Raw genomic sequence first — 15210 nt, 5'->3', positions numbered from 1 at the left:
CAGCTGCTCCACAAATGGCAAAAGTAATTGGTATTGTTTCTTTCCATGGCACACATCACGCACCTCTAATTACTGTTCAGATTGGGAGCTCATATATACTGCATGACCATCCGTGATGTATTTATAACAGTGACCACAACAGTGGAGAGTTGTGCAGGAGCCATCCTTTCAGAGAGAGATGGTGGGTGCACAGTAAACAGGAGCTGTTCAAAAATGCCTCGAACACAACTGAAAACCCATGGAATGATGAGATGGAAAAAACTGCATCATGGGACTTTGAGCCCACAACCATGATGCACTGAGATCCACTCCGCCCTCCCACAACTCCTAGCTGCAGAAGGTGGCAAGTTGCATAGTGAGATAGCTACCCACAGTGCTCTGCTCTCACTGTCAATGCTAGAGTTGCAACTGTGAATGTGCTCCGCCTACAGAAGGAGCATTGTGTGAACATGCTCAAGCAATGTAATTATAACACTTTTTGATCATCGGCATAACTTGCATCAGCAAAACTCTGTAGTATAGGCAAGATCCTAGCCTTCTAGGATGAGACGAGCTCCCTTGCAAATGTCATTTCCAAGGTCTGATAGGGCCATTCACCAATCCTTTGATTCATGATGTTCCTTAATGGCCTGTTTAATCTTGATATTCCTCCTGAATTTGCAGGGTGTGTGTGTGGGGAGGGACAATTCCCATTCCTGTGTTCACAAGTTCAGAGCAAACATTTTCAAAGTTATAAAGCAAAATTTGCATATTTCCTTATAGCATGAAATACAGATATAACAAGTGAGGTTAATGCATACAGCAACTTATAAGCATTTCACAGAGTTTAAACACTAAATACTTTCTTATAAAACTAATACCCTTTTTGAACAAAACTAACATACAGGTGAGTTGGTTTGGTTTCCAGCTATGAGTTTGTCTGTGCTCAGCTGACCTACAGGCCTCAACCTATAGGCATTTGATTTGTCACAATCACAAGGATTTAATAGAGGCCTTCAACTACCTAAAGGGGGGTTCCAGAAAGGGTGGAACTAGTCTGTTCTCAGAGGTGGCGGATGACAGATCAAGGAGCAATGGTCTCAAGTTGTAATGGGGGAGGTCTACGTTGGACATTAGGAAAAGCTTTTTCACTAAGAGGGTAGTGAAGCACTGGAATAGGTTACTTAGGGAGGTGGTGGAATCTCTGTCCTTACAGGTTTTTAAGGCCCAGCTTGATAAAGCCCTGGCTGGGATGATTTATTTGGGGTTGGTCCTGCTTTGAGCATGGATTTGGACTAGATGACTTCCTAAGGTCCCTTACAACCCTAATATTCTATGATTCTTTGATTTACAGAAAAATCCTGTTTCAGGAGACCTTGCTGTATGCCTGCCTGGAAAGCTCTTGTTAATTTCACTTTCTCCTTGAAGGCAGAAAGTGAAATTGACAAACATTTTCCATATAGCGGGGATCAATCAAAACTGACAAACAGACTAGCAAAACTGAAATTTTCCTGTGGAAAATTTTGACTCCGTGAAAAGCATGCTTTTGACAGAAAATTCCCAACCAGCTGTAATAATTAATCTGTGGAACTCACTCTCACAAGATCTCACTGAGGCGAACAGCTCTGGATTAGACACATGGATTGCTTAATAGGATCAGACACATGACTGAAAAATAATATAATCTACAAAGATTTATGTTAGATTGAATAAAAAGTTTTAGGGGATATTAGCCCTAATTCTTCCTGAGATATAAGATAGCCATTAATTTCCTGGGTTTAGAAAGAAACTTTGTTCATGGACACATTATTCACTAATTGTCTGCAAGAGAAATTATTGCTCTTCCTCTGAAACAACTGGCACTGGCTACTGTCCAAAACAATATACTATGGTAGATGAACCACTTGTATGACCTGGAATAGTGTAGCAATTCTTATGTACTTAAGTATTAGAATAAATCAATAAGCCTCCAGCTACAGAGACTACAGCTTTCAGCCATTCAAGTACTATTCTCTGGACTGTGCAATCCCTAACCTTGCCTTGCACCCCAATTCCCGAGTCCCCTTGAATTGTTCCCCTGAGAAACCCAGCCCCTGACACTGGCTACTCACAGAAATCCCAGATCCTCTGTATGCAAAGGTGCAGTGTACCCCAGTTTACTAGTTTTACCTTAAACTACCACTTGTGTAACATCACACAGCACTTGTGAGCACTTATAATAAAGCAAAAGCATGTTCATTTAAGAAAGAATAAAGATTGAAATGAAACTGAGAGAAAATGATGGAAACAACTGGATACAACACAAATCAAAATAATAAAACACAAACATGGGTCAGCACTTATCAATAGTTATCCTTCCTATCTAACAAAGTGAGCTTTCCCCACAAAGTTCAGACTGCTGCAGAGCTGGCTGATTTCGCAAGAAACAGGATCCAAATGTTCATGAAAGCCCTCTGTTCCTTAAGGGGTCTCCTCAGTGAATGGACCCAGAGTGCCTTTCCCTACACTCAGTTATACTGAAGGAGGCTTTTGCCTTTATGCATAGCCAGGGTGATCGCCTGCCTGCTATAATATTCCTTTTCAGCTCAAAGTGGTTTCAATAGCTTGCCATTGTCTTTGGTGTTTTTTCACTGGCTGTTCTGGGAATTGGCAGAACCGAACCTTGCTGGCTGCCTAGGGAGGAGTTACAATTCTATCTTGCTTGAATGAGACATCACCGAGACACATTACCTCTGGTGATTAATTTCTATTCCAGGTCCATAAAGCATATTTTCAATACAAATACATTATTCTTTGAATATTACCCATACGTATATTTTGAAATGATTATGAATCTTGACAAGTTATGAGCCTTCTGTGGATACCTTTGTTACATGCTGTACCCCATATACACCCTTATGGTATGATTTCTGCATCATTCATGTTCACCCTTATAGTGTAACTGTGTATTGTTTAATGCAAAGTATGACATGTAAGATGTTTTTGGAGTGCTCATGACATACAGAACATTATTGTTATGGTAGCTGGCTTCTTGCAATGTCACACGCGTAATTATGACATTCTGCTATGTGATATTCCCAAATGTGTGTCTCACATGGCTTGAAAAGATCCAGGCAAACACAAAGTAGAGTGAGAGTTCACACCTCATTGAGGCATGCATACAGGAACAATGGACTGGCCTGAGAACCTCATAAGGTGATGCTCATTTGACTCAAGTGGAGAAAACCATGCCACTTGCCAGACATGGCCGATCATCTGACCCCATGGGCTGATGAGGAAACATGTTAAAGGCAGAGGCATTTTTGTATCTGGAGCTCTGTCTTGCAATCCACCTAGAAGGCAACATCAAGACAAACTGTCCACAGGAGTCTGGTTGGGGGCCCACCAACCAGCCATGGTAAGATTAACTATCAAAGACTGTAAGGCTACTGAGGTGTTAAGTTTAGTTTAGAATGTGATTTGCTTTATTTTCTTCATAATCAAATTTGACTCATATTATTTTGGCTTATAATCACTTAAAATCTTTCTGTACTTAATATACTTAGTTGTGTTTGTTTTATCTAAAGCAGTGCATGTGGTTTGAGTGTATACCGAGACTTCGTTTAGAGTGACAGAGCTAGTGCATATCAATTTCATTGACAAATTGACTAACATATGAGCTTACAGAGTTCAATAGGAAGCATTGAACTCTGTAGACAGCAGTTCCTAGCATTGCAACTGGGACTGGGGATATCAGCTGGGTGTCATTCTATTGCAGAGTCCCATGATTGGCCAAAAGCTCTCACTAACTAAAATAGGAGCCGCTTACCTGCAGGAGGCTGTGAGTGAACTGACCCAGGAGTTGGTGGTTCACACAACAGGGCAAGTGCAAGATGGACTCCAGGAGTGAAAGATTGGGGTGAAACAGCAATATAGAAGTCCAGATTGTAGAGGGGAATGTCACAAACTTACATGTTATTTTTTATGGATAAATATCCTGTAAGACATGGATTTGGTGTAGTGAGTTTGTCAGCTCTGAGGCTGCAAAGAACAAGGGACTCTTTGCTAAAGGGTCTCTGTGTCACACCAGGCTTCCCTTTTATTCCTGCCCTCTGCTTCTGTACGGTTAATTCAAGTATTATATTTTCTTAAAACTTCTCAGGTATTCACAATTTTGCCATAAAGAATTTTATTTTCTCCTATAAGCTTGCAGACCTCAGTAGTCAGTTCACCAACAAGAACCTGAATCACTGTCAATAATGATACCTGAAAAAAAAACATATATGGAGGTTTTAAAAGATTCATAGATTTTTAAGGCCAGAAGAGAACATTATGATTATCAAGATTAGTTTCTTGCAAAAAACAGGTCACAGAATTTCACCATGTGATTCCTGCATATAGCCCATAATGTCTGGTGAAACCAAAGCATAGCTTTTAGAAAGACATCCAGTCCTGATTTTAAAATATATTACTGGAAGTAATGGAGAATCCACCACCTGCCATGGTAAATTGTACCAATGATTAATTATCCTCACTGTTAAAAAGTTGTGCCTTGTTTCCAGTCTGAATTTATCTCACTTCAGCTTCCAGCCCCAGGATCTTCTTGTGCCTTTCACTGCTATGTGAAAGAGCTTTCCGTGAGAAATCTTCTCTCCGTGTATGTACTTGTGGTCTGTGTCAAATCAGTTCTTATCCTTTTCTTGGTTAAACGAAGTAGATTGAGCTTCTATAGTCTCTCTTTCTAAAACATATTTTCTATACCTGGAGCCATTATTGTAGCTCTTTTCTGAACTCTTTCTTACTTTGCAACATCTTTTTGAAGTGTGGATATTTCAGTTCTGGCACTGATGGGCATTTTACCAGGTCTGCTGCTGACCTCATCCTGAATATTTCCAATTTCTATACTTGAAAAGCACATAAAAAAGACTAAAGTATCACAGTAACAAGGTTTATAATACTATGCATTCAGTATACATTCAATATACTGTAGTGTATTTGCAAAACACAAAATGTACTGTAACAAACAGGAATGCTCCCCTGCCTGTCATCTATACATTCTGGATGTGTTTAACTAAACTAAACAATGTTCTATCACCTTAAAAACATTTGTGTTCCAAATAATCTTGAATAATATTAGCAAACATTAAACTACAACTAGAAATATTTAAACAATTACTAACTAGCTTTTAGATTCCTGGAATCAGAGCTATTTGGTTTAAGGATCTTTCAAACTATGCAGGCTATGCCTGTAATGTTTGTAAGCTCCTTGAATGGAAGTTGTTTTGTTTATGGAGCTTAGAAATTACACTGTGTCTGCTAAGAGTAAGTTTCTTGAATCAGACTATTTGTTTTTCAGTAACAGGTTTATTACAGAATTCCAAACTTCCAGCAGAGTTTTTAATGTCTTTGGATCAAAACTATTAGATTGATGGAGTTTGCTATTTCCATAGGCACTGTAGCAGAGCTATTAAGAGTTTATAAAGTCTGCAGAGATCTCACAGAGCTTTGGAGGTCTCAGAGTTTCAAATGTTCTTTGCAAATAACTTAGCCATCCAACAATCCAAGCATTCAAAAAGTCAGGAAGGATCTCTCATAGCTCACAGGGGTTTTTTAGAAGGTACAGTTAGATACCCAGCTTGTGTGTGCATCTTAAAATGGATCCACAAAGGGACTGAGCTGCGGCAATGCTGAGCATTACCATGCTTAACTTTTAGGTGCCCTGCCACTCAGGGATATCCTCAGCTTCAGGATAAGTGCCCAGGCTCCCTGTACAATGCCTGGGGAGAGTAAGGTGCCTAAGAAAGGGATTCATCATCGGATGAAGTGGGTTTCTGCCCACAAAAGCTTATGCCCAAATAAATTTGTTAGTCTTTAAGGTGCAACAGAACTCTCACTATTTTTCTAAAAACAGACTAACACGGCTACCTCTCTGGAACTCATCTGCATGTATTAATATTACTTATAAGACCAGTACCCTATGTTATAGGTTAATATTTAAATGTGCTCTGTAACTGTAAAAGTGTTTGCTCTAAAACTGTAAATGCTCACAATCAGGAGAGAAGCATTACCAAGTGTGAAATATCAGTTTACTACAAGAAGGTTAACTCCTCTTCAACAAAAGAAAGCCAGACAAGCTACTGTGGAACATCACTGGACAAAATACTTTGTTGATTGCTTTCCCAACAACCATGAAGAGGAGACATGCATGGGGACTCATCCCATCAGCATGAACTCTGAGGGCATAGAATAAAAATCCCTGACAGGAAAAAAATGCATCTCTTTGCTACTTGGAGTTGGAGAGGGAAAGATTTCTAAGCATAAGCAAGGGATCCCCAGTGATTGTTTTAGGTTAGTCCTAGAGTACACATAGAGCTTGCATATTATAGCAACTAGTATCACTTTTTAAAACTTAAGACTGTGACTCATTTGTGTGTGTATGTTTATCTGCTTTACCCCTGTAAATAACTCTCATTTCTTTTTCTTAGTTAATGAATCTTTAGTTAATTTATTATAGGATTGGCTACAAGAATTGTCTTTGGCATAGGGTCTAAAATGCAATTGACCTGGGTAAATGACTGGTCCTTTGGGACTGGGAGTAAGCTGAATATTGTTCTGATTTTAGGTGTAAGAGACCATCTATGAAAAAGGCAAAGAGTAAGCAAGGGGACTGTCTGTAACTCCTTGATTAGTCTGTTATACTGCTTGAGGAGCTCATACATGAAACTTGGTTGGTGAAATGTAAGTGTAGAACACACAAAGAGTTTGGGCTTCCTGCCCTGTTTCTTAACAGTCTGCCCTGAAGTTAGCATTCATGGTCATGAGCTACTCTAGATTGCTTGACACCAAGATGCCACAACAGTTGCCACAATCAGACTTTTCACCTTTCTTCTTGTATATGTTGACATTGGTGGTATCTTTGAAGTCTTGTGGTACATACATTGAGAAAGAATCCATTCAGTTACCTCAGCAAGGATACACCTCCATACTTGAATATTTTCTTCAGGAATGCCATCAGATCAGGGGCCCTGAAGTTTTTCATGGCACTGATTACAGTGCTCATGACATCAAGGGGTAGGATTGCATCCAAGTTGTCATTACATGTTGGCTGATCCACTTCTCTTATTCATGCCTCGTCTACTATGTTGGACAGTATGTTCAGAAGATCACTGAAATGCTGCTGCCACCTCTGAAAGATTTCTCTTTGTCAGTGATCAGTGTAAGACTATCCACACTCTTCAAAGGCACTCTAGTGCTCTGTGTAGGACTATATACATCTTTCAAATCAGCATAGAAGTCTTGGTCTCATGACTGTCAGCATAGCCCTGGATTTCATCTACCACTGTCTTCCACTATTGATCCTGCATGTCTCTAAGCTTAGATTGGATGTCATGACACACTTTCCTGTATGTTGTTACTGTGCCTGCAAGGACATGGAAGGCAAGAATTTGACAGTGCATCTCAGTGAGTAGCTATTTACAGTGAGTAGCTATTGTATTTCTGGGTCATTTTTATTGAACCAATCTTGGTGAAATCATTTTGCTGCATTCATGGTGGCGAGAGCTGCTTGATATACAATATTGCAAAAAATAACCCACTGCTCTCATGTAGCTTCATCTTGTAATGGCTTTACGTTGGGCCAACTGATTGGTTTATATGATGACTTGCAATGCACTGGTCATATTAGCAATAACAGTTTGGACTGGCCTGTGGTCCAGCAGTCTGCCTCATGCAGGGATTCATGCATGCTGTAGATCTCACTGCTGGACAACGATGTACTCAACAAGATGCTATTGTTTGGATCTAAGGTTCATCCATGATGCTTTTTTTGTGCCTGATAGGTGGTAAAAGGATTTGTGATCACTATTTCCTGCTTGACACATTCACTAAGTAGCAGAGTTGCATTGCTATTCTCTTTTCCAGTCCATGCTTTCTCATGGCATGGCACCAGATTACTGCATTACTTCCAACTCTTGCATTGAAGCCCCCCAGGTTGATCAGTTTATCTAACACCAGTGTAGACACAATGAGTTTGTCTAAGTCACTGTAGAACTTTTCTTTCTCACTGTTGGCATTTGCAATGGGGGGAATGTAAGTGCTGATAATGGTAATGGACCACTTGTGGATCTAGCCTCCTAGCCCAAAATGAATCAGCTTCAGCCAGAGAACTCTATTACTGATTCTCTGGACATTTTCTTACCCACTTCAGCTGCTGCAAGTGAGCTGTGAGAACAAAACTGGAGAAGAGAGCACCCGAGTGGCCACCCTACTGATGGTTGAGGATAAAAAATGATTGTAAAATCCTACCAAAACCTAGACAAAATAGTCTGTCAGAGGAGTAATACCTTCCTGGTAGGTTTCCTGGAAGTACTCCATTAGCCTTTTAGAAAGGGCCATCAAAACAAGTCCCCTTCCCTTGACAGCATCTCACCCTCAAAACACAGGAGAGCTCAGCTTAATTTCAACAACCTAACCTTCAACCCTAGCTCATACACTATATCAGAAATGAGACCGACTTTCTTTGTTGAGTCAATAATCACCCTAGACAGTCCCAGGATCATCATAGCTGAGCTGATTCTAAAGATTCATTAGCTAAGTGGATGTTGAAGTCATCAAACACTGTCAGCTTTGACACAGTCAGCTCCACTGGGGCAAGGAATTTAATGAGTTCACATAGGAGCTTTGCAGTCTTGCAGGGAAATCAGTACACCAAAACTAGTGCCAACATATCCCCATCCTGGGATTCACACAGAAGATTAACCCACTCTATTCAATGCAGCTATGGAGTGTGAGACCTATATTTCAAGTTGGATGCAAACAACACAATCTTGCCACCTTTTGCTGAGTCCCCATAGGCTCATGCTGTACTGAATATCTGGCTGGTATCAATCATGCCAGAAGAGGATCTGCAGATTTGTCCTACCAGGAATTGGTAATATATGCAGCATTGCAAGCTTTGGATGAAATCTTGACCCCACTGTAGTCAATCCAAGTTTGCCATTTATTTCAATGGAGCCAGAATTTCATCCCTGATCTTTAAGAAGATCGTATTTTATGGATATCTATCTATCTATCTATCTATCTATCTATCTGTCTATCTATCTATCTATCTATCTATCTATCTATCTATTTGAAAATGAATAGTCCTCTGTATAACACTATATGCTATATATCAGAGAATTTATAATCTAGTTCTTTGCTCCAAATTAATCTAAAGGCCCTATTGGTTATCTGTTCTGATTTCATAACTTAAGCATACTGTATAAATGAGAATTTGGTCTGTTTCTATTAAAGATTAAAAGTATTCAATGAATGGAGGAGTTGCAGGAATATAATTCAATTCAATACCCGTAATTTGTGTAAATAAATGTCTAATATGAAAGAATCACTACAAGTGGAAATTAGGAATGTTAAATTTTTATGACACTCATCAAAAGAACAAAAGGGGCCATGCTCATTAAAAAAGAAAAAAAATCTAAAAATAACAAGCCTTGGTTTTTCCTATGGGTCCATATAAATTTTTTATGTTCCATTTTAAAGTTAGGATTATGCCATATACATGCTTTTCTGTTCATACATGGATTGAATTTAAACTTTTCAGCTAAATTATTAAGCAGAACTTTAGAATGCTCTAAGGTGAGTAATTTAGGGAGTATTGGATTGTAGAAGGATGAGAAAAGTGCACGTCAGAGCAACTGATAATACAGTTGTCCAGAATTATCTAGAAATGAATACCTCTGCCTATATCTTGTAAACAGAATAAACACAGAGCTTGGTTTTCAACCCTGCCTTTCATGGCTTTCTCATATATACCCAGCTAACTACAGTTACAATTTACTGCCCCTCTCCTGCAATTCCACCATGCAAATCCTCACTTCCTGTGGAGCCCCACAGAAATCAATGTAGCTCATCATGTATACAGAGGTCCATCCAAGTGCAGCTGCTTGCAGGATTGGGGCCCAGATCATTTAGATCGCTAAGAACTTGTTTGTGTCTGTAAATTTGCAGTTATTTGTGTCTGCAATTTTCTGGTACAAAAAGGGAGGCTAACTTTTAAAAAACCTGGGCTATAATTTCAGAATTTTGAAGCCATCATAAAATTTGTTCCTTGCATTTTCAGAAACATAATATTCTGATATTTTCATTGTAAACTTTTTTCAAACAAAGTAAAGGCAGATAATCCAGCTAACAGGTTAAAAGTCACAAGCCTTTAAACTACACATGAAACTCCCAACTACATCATAGGAATAACACCAGACTGTTTGTGGCTCTAACTAATAGACAGACTTTAAAAAAATCAGTTCATTACTTGCATAACTATATGCTCAGAAAAGTGACCACAGGCATCAGTAGTATTGTTCACAGAGAATAATTTTATATGCTTGGTATACTCAGTTGAGCTGATATGTAATAAGAAATAAATATGTTTTTCATTCCTTCCCTCACAACCTTTATTTGTTGTTTAATCATGGCGCGGGGTGTGTGTGGAAATAGAGCAATCCAGACTTTAAAATCCGGGATCCATTTTGTTAAGACAAACAGACTCACATCAATGGGCTCCTTGCCATCACGGGATCCCCTCCCCCACTTTTTTTTATTTACATCTGATACATGTTCTAAGGACAAAGGGGAAGCCTAAAATGAAAGCTTCTTTTCAGTGGGAAATATATTTTGATTTCTGAATCATGTTATGTGGGAGGAAATTAGGAAGTGGTGAATTAGAACTGGAATGTGGAATGATACTGTAGTTGACTGGGGCATAGGATGGGTTGGTATGGAATTATGATTGTAATGGAGGAAGTATATCTAAGTATGTGTGTGTGTGTATGTGTGTGCATATATGCATGTGTATATGTGGTCAGTATCAAATTATAGGAGGAGGCTTGTTCTTAGATTGTTTTTTTTAATACACTTAAATCCCACCTCCCACTCTAGTGATGTCATTTTCAATCTTAATTATTTTGATTTCACTTCAAAATGGACAAAGAAAGAACAAATATAAAATCTGTAGGAAGTGTGTGTGTGAATAGAGTAACAGGGACTTCAGAAAGTGACCAAAAGCCAACTGAGAGAGGTTTTTATATGTGTTGCTGCTGAACTTGTACTTGGAGATTTCAACATCCACTCGACAAGAGCTCTTCAGCATTGGCTCACACTCCAGAGTGGCCACAGGGGCCTGTCTCAAGTAATTTGGATTCCACTCCTAAAGCTGTACACACTCTGATATTCTCTTTGAGTGGGGATTGATGACTGGGGAAGTGAAGACGACATTATTTTCAGGACAGACCACTTCAAGGTTTGAAGTCAGGGTTCACTTTTGCTTTCATCAGGGTAGAGGATTTGTTTAATTGTTCTGAAATCCAATCGGTTCTTGTGTATCCCTTAGCATAACTCTAAAAGAAAACACCGCTTCTAATAGACTACTGTATCAAATGTTTGATAGGACATCATGATATTATGCCATCAACTATCAGTATAGTTGTTCCTAGGCATCCTCTCTCTCTATAGCAAAGTTACAATCACCTTTCTTAACAGATGACCTGCAACACATGAAATGCATGGAGTAGAGGTTAGAACATCAATTTTAGAAATGGCACTCTGAGTCCAATTAATTGCGGTGTAAAGAGTTTTTGAAGTCCTTTATGATTATTGTGGTGGAGACAATTATTTTGGATAGTTGAGAGCCTAGCAAATCCAGATAACTTCTTCCTGGAAGCAGGAATCAGACCATTCAAGTTGTGAGGAACTTTCTATCTTCTCCACAGATAAGACATATCAAACAGACTGAGCTGGCCATTGTCATAGGGAAGATCCATGTCTGGAGGCGACTGAAGCATCATCTCAAAAGGAGTTTCAACCTGTTTAAATCACTGAGATACAGAAACTGCTGAGGAAGTTATGGCCTGTAATTTGCAAGCTGAAATCATAACCCTTATGGCTACTGAAAGCAAGTGTGAATGTTTTTGAATCACCGATGGTGAAGATTGATTATACCACCTCAATCAGTGAGTTACACCACTTTCCATGAAATGAACAATTATGAGGCCTTTACACAAACAAAACCTCACAAATTGTTGCTTTATCTCAGATTTTCCCTTTATAGAGAAGTTTATTGTGAAGTGTATGACAGGAAAACCTTGGGATGATCTGGAATTTGCAGATTTCCTTGATCCCTTTCAGCTGGCAATTAAGCCTAGATTTGAGGATCAGATTCTTAATGATGGACAGTGAACAGAAATCAGAAACAGAAATTCTTTTATATCTGTCACCAGTATTATATTCACAATGAGTGACGCTGAACACAGGTGAAGCTGTACAAGTGGAACTTTATTAAAACCTGTGGACTGTTCTGGCCATGTGGCTGAGCTGCTGCCAACCTAATTCCTCCAATTCCCTGTTCCACTGGTGATCTGTCAATAACAGTCTCTCCTGGGAACACAGGCCCTCTGACTCCAGTTCCACTGATTGTGATACAGTCAGCCTGTTAAACCTTGAACTATGAGGTTTTGTTAACTCACTGCCAGTTCCTGACAGAGAAAGGGAATTGCTTTTTCCTCTCTGAGTGGTTTTGAGAAATTGCTCATCTGCCCTTAGAGATTCTTTAGTGCAGGATTCTACAAGGCTCTGTTTTAATCACTCCTCCTGCTCAATGTGTCTATGGGCAATTTGGCCTGTGGTGCTACAATATGCAGATGGCACGCATTGTTATGTCTTGTTTTCATCAGATCTGAATGATGTGTGTTTGCTTCCTGAAGCCTGAGTGCAATAGGAACATGTGCAAACCTGGCCGAGGTTTACCCCAAACAAGCTAAAGTTAATGCTAACAGATTGGATCTGGAAGATATAGCAAAGGTAGCTGTTATCTCCAGGAAATTGGTTTTTCCACTCCTTCCACAAGAGACCTATTGTGTGGGGGTGCTTGAGGGCCTCTTTTCATGGAACCCCAAGAGTCATCAGTGACAAAGAACACCTTTTTTCACATGGTTCTGGCTAGGTATTTGAAATTTTTTCTTTCAGATCTTGTACCTTGCTGTTTTAGGCTACACCTTTGTGACTTCTAGACTGGATCACAAGTATCTGTATATGGGGCTACACCTAAAACCTAATGATGTCATTGTCCCATTTGTTTCTGTGGCAGTGATACAGTAGTAGAACCCTAATTTTATGAACATCAGTCTTACGAACGACCTGTTACATGAACCATTTTCTGACACCAAAGTTATGAGTCATCTTTCTACTGCAGAATGGAACTTCATCCCTTCAGCCAATGTTGTACATGACTGAAAAGATTGAGAGATCTGGTGGCAAAGAGATGCAGTTCTTTTAAACAAGGAAAAATCAGGGATGCTCTCTACATTTGTTACCATTCGTTAAGTACACTGTTATTGACCAATTAATGAATCAACTTATGCACCAGACCTAATGTAATTTTGAGATGTTCAGTTTTATGAACTTTCCAGTTTTTTTAAATTCTCAATCCCCAATCTGTTCCTAAAATAGGGGTTCTTCTGTATTAGCAACAAAACAAAACAAAAAAAGATAATGGAAAATGGAAAAGGGTTTTCTTTGTATGCATTTTATTTTAGAACAAGTTTAGTCTCAACAAGCTTCTCATTTTAGCCAAATGAAGTGTTTATTAGTGCCAATACTTGATGAAAAAATTACCTTTATATGTCTGCCATTAAACTCAAAGGTATGATAACATCAATAACCTTGTTAGGATGAAGTAAAAAATAACTAATTACTGAATTCTACTTCGTAAAAAGCTACCTCTGTTGCCTTTAGCAATGATATAACACAGTATGAATAATGTTTATATCTTTTAGGAAAAATGTTTCATTCAACACCTTTTGTTATTTATTATAAAATGACCTAAGGGCTCAACCATCTACATCATGGAAAACCCACAGGGGGTGAAAAATAACTCTTACAATCTGATTACTATCTTTTCAATGCCAGCCAGCATGGCTTGATCCTTTCAAGTAAATGAAGATAGTGATCCTTGAAAAGGGAAGACTGGGGAAACACAAGAAACACAGCACAAACCCCAGGGATACGCAGGCAGAGAACAGTTGTCCTGGCATGCCTCCTCCAAGCAACCCCATACTATCTGGCTCTACGTCTGGCTTCTCTGAATCAGTCTCTCCACCATGGTTGCTTGTTGTGAAAGCCGCCCCATTTGCCCCCAGTGACCATAAATAATCTCTGCAGAAATCTGCCAAAGATTTTCAGTCTCTCTCAAAATACTATGTTGTGTGAAATGTTGTTCCCTGTTCCACCCCTCACTTCCTTTATCCAAGCTTCACTTCCCACATCCTCAACAGCTGCAGATCCTCTAATATGTGATATCTGTGTGGAGGGGTAGCCAGGGGTTTAGGAAAGAAGCATCCCATGGAACTCTTTGCTCCTGCCACATGTGCCCACTAAATCATTTCCATTTGCTTCTTTCTGTCATTGTAAACAGAGAGGGATATTGGGACTAGTATGTTTTAAATGTTACTCATACTTACCAAGAACTTACACTCCTCTAGCTCCTAAGTTAAATAGGTTCACAATGTCTGTAATTTAGTTAGACATTACTACTTTGAATTTTGATTTTTGTTTATACACAATAAGCATCTGATCTGTTGTAAAAATATATATTATTATAGGATGGTTTAAACCTCATTGAAACTGGTGAGTGTAACAGCTAATCTTTATGTGGGATAAATGTAAGGAGTTAAGCTCCTTTAAGTAACAAGGTAACTGAAACAATACGAAAACACAGATGCAGGTAGGTGGGGAGGAGAAGGTTGATGGCTGTTCTTGTATGAAAGTTCATCTGTAAAAGAGAAGCAGAAAGACAAGAGAAGCAGAGTGAGAAAGCAGAAAAGAAGCACTACAACTCACAGGAGCACTGGTAGCATGGGCCTGAGAAAAAGCTGAGAGAGTGAGCTTTTGGACTCAGTGCTGGCATGAAAAGGGCTTGGGGCTGTGAGTAAAGAAACATCTCCTGCCATCTGATTACTCCTGTTTTCAGGGAACCAGGACTTAATACATTATTTGTAAATAAACAGTATTGCATCAAAGAAATACCTGATTCCAAAATTAGTTTATCTTCCTGAATGAAACAACCCCTAGGACCCAAAATTTTAGCTAACAGGTCAGGTCAAAAAGGGTAACAATAAAAGCTGTAGCATAAATTTTTTTGGAAGAAAAGATTGGTTTTGTTTGTTTGCTTGTTTTTGTCAATCATAACAGAAAATCTGTTTTCCA

Source organism: Emydura macquarii, unplaced genomic scaffold (genome assembly GCF_026122565.2).
Source record: "Emydura macquarii macquarii isolate MOO-44397 ecotype Brisbane River unplaced genomic scaffold, CSIRO-AGI_Emac_v2 contig_1827, whole genome shotgun sequence".
Classification (NCBI taxonomy): Eukaryota; Metazoa; Chordata; order Testudines; family Chelidae; genus Emydura; species Emydura macquarii.
The sequence above is the reverse complement of the archived record's forward strand: the minus strand, read 5'-3'. Positions refer to the sequence as shown.